Below are 2,627 nucleotides of genomic sequence, written 5' to 3' on the forward strand. Positions count from 1 at the left end.
GATGTCAGGCAGGCCCTGGTTTATTTCCTAGTTGCAGACTATGCTGGCTAGTTTTTAACTCTACACAAGTTAGAGTCAATTCAGATACTGCATCAATAAAATCCAGCTGTATGCAACCCTATGTGGCATTTTCTTGGTTAATGATTGATTGTGTCAACCTGAGCAGTGCCACCTGTGCAAAATCTGAGCCTAACCCAATTGTCATTAGAGAGGCTTCATCCAGCAACTGATGCCAGCAGATGCAGAGAATCAGAGCTAAACATTAGGTAGTGCTTGGAGAACCTGGCAGAGGAGTGGGAGGAAAGATTGTAGAAGCCAAAAGAGTCAAGAACACTACCAGAACATGGCCCACAGAATCAACTAACCAGGGCTCGTAGGGGCTCACAGAAACTGAGGTAACAGTCACAGAGCCTGTATGCATCTGAAGTAGGTCCTCTGCATATATGTTATGGCTGTGTAGTCTGGTGCTCTTGTGGGACTCCTAACAGTGGGAGCTGGGGTATCTCTGACTCTTTTGGCTGCTCTTGGGACCCTTTTCCTCCTACTGACCTGCCTTGTCCAGCCTTGATACGAGGGTATGTGTCTAGGCTTATTGTAACTTGTTATGCATGTTTGTTTGATATACCCAGGAGGCCTGCTCTTCTCTAAAGGAAAATGGAGGAAGAATGAAACTGGTGGAGAGGGGAGGTGGAGGTGAGTCTGGGAAGAGTAGAGGGAGGTTAAACTGCAGTAGGAATGTAATGTATAAAAGAATAGATAAACTTAAAAAAGAAAGAAAGAAACCAGGCACTAAGCAAGCCGTAAGGATAAAGCTGGTAAATAACATTCCTCCATGGCTCCATATATGGGTTCTTGTTTTCAGGATCCTACCTTGAATTCCTGCCTTGACTTCCCTGGGTGAAATAAACTCTTCTCTCCAAGTTGTTTTTGGACATGTTTTGTGACAGCAATAGAAACCCTAAACTACATACTGACTTCCAAACACAGTATGTTACTTGTACATGGTCCCCCAGCTACTGAGTGTCAGAATAGACTCCACTGGCTTTGTGCCCAGAGCCAACTAACCGTAAGAACCAAGTTAAAGCTTTCTCAGGTAGAAAATTCCAGTGCTGCCCTGAAGTTTTTGGACCAAGAAACAAGTACTCCTCACCCAAGCCTTGCCACTGTCTTTCTCTACCACTGAGGACAGTGGTGAGTTGGGTTGGGCAAAATAGACAGCAGGAAGTAGACATGACATTCATGATCTCTCAGGTATCACATTAGAAACTTTGGAAAGAGAAAACTTTTTCTTAAGCTACTGCGGTCATGGAAGCATCAAAGTCCATCATTATCTACAAAGTGGCATCAGATGTAGTGTTCTCCAGTTATCAGCAGGTCAATGGAATTGAGGGCAGTAGAAATCATTGTTTTGTAACCACAGGCTTTGTAATTGGTCATGTTTATTGAAATCACATCAGCACTCAAGTGTTCCTTATCCTGTGACAAGTTATTCTTTTAAGAATGAGGCTAGAGGAAAAAGAAGAGGAAGAGGGGGGAGAGGGAGGGAGGGGGAGAGAGGGAGAGAGAGAGAAAGACAGAGAGAGAGAAAGATAGAGAGACACAGAGAGAGACAGAGACAGAGAGAGACAGAGACACAGAAAACATGGTAAATGAATGAGTATTGAAGTGACAACCAAATACAGAGGAGGGAGAAAGGGTGGGCTGCTCAGAGTGACTTAGATGTGCATAATATTTTCCATGCCTTACTTTCCTCCAGGCAAGATCACTTACTTTCCTTCTGGCAGAGCAATTCTCTTCTGGTTAAATATGCTATACGACTGGACCCTCTGTGTAATAGGAAAGTGCAGAGCTTATCTAAAATCCTAGTTAAAGTATCCCATGAGGCTGGACCCTCTCAGCAAGCAACTTTAGAGTTGTCATGAACAATTTGTAGCCCAATACTAATCTTTGGGTGGTGCTTGTCCCCTTAAAGTTATAGGCTAACCTTCTCCCTTTGCTGGCATCTTCCAATAAACCCAGCATTCTTTCAGCCCCTGACTCAGCCTCTTGTTCACAGGTTAATTTTATTCAATCAAACATGTCTTTGAATTACTAACAAAAGCAGTAGGGGAAAATGTAACACAGTTTATAATAATATTTCCCAACATTTCCCCCTTTTTTCTAAACAAAAGTGAAAGTTTTTTTTTAATTTTTTTTATTATTTTTTTATTTTTTATTTTTTTAAGGGGAGAGCGCGAACGCAGTCCCCCACTACCACAAATTATGCAGTTGAGTTTCCCGCATTTGGGGAAATCGCAGGGGTCAGCACATCCGGAGTGCAATGGATAAGCCTCGCCCTGGGAAAACCACTTTCGTGATCATGGTATCTCCCCTGCCAGGTAAGTATTACAAATTGTTATTGGTTGTAGTCAATCTCTTTCTAAAAGAAGAAAGGGGGATATGATATAGAAATATAGTATATAGATATGATAGGATAAAAGGGCAGATTATTGAATCTACTTTTAAAGAGCAACTTGTTTAAAAATTTTTAAATTGCTATCGATTTTAGTTTATTGATTCAAATTTTAAGTTAATTTTGTTATACTGTATGTATATTTCTACTCTTGTTTAAAGTATTTTGTTTGTGC

At 41.3% G+C, this 2,627-nt stretch overlaps 1 non-coding gene across 1 annotated transcript; it reads right to left on the reverse strand.

Moving 5' to 3' along the window:
- Window positions 1–2,222: 2,222 nt before the first annotated feature.
- Window positions 2,223–2,386, reverse strand: LOC121832452 (U1 spliceosomal RNA). The gene has a single exon (XR_006076111.1). It is a non-coding gene; the product is annotated as a U1 spliceosomal RNA (small nuclear RNA).
- Between the last annotated feature and the right edge of the window lie 241 nt (window positions 2,387–2,627).

Source organism: Peromyscus maniculatus, chromosome 9 (genome assembly GCF_049852395.1).
Source record: "Peromyscus maniculatus bairdii isolate BWxNUB_F1_BW_parent chromosome 9, HU_Pman_BW_mat_3.1, whole genome shotgun sequence".
In the NCBI taxonomy this organism is placed as follows: Eukaryota; Metazoa; Chordata; class Mammalia; order Rodentia; family Cricetidae; genus Peromyscus; species Peromyscus maniculatus.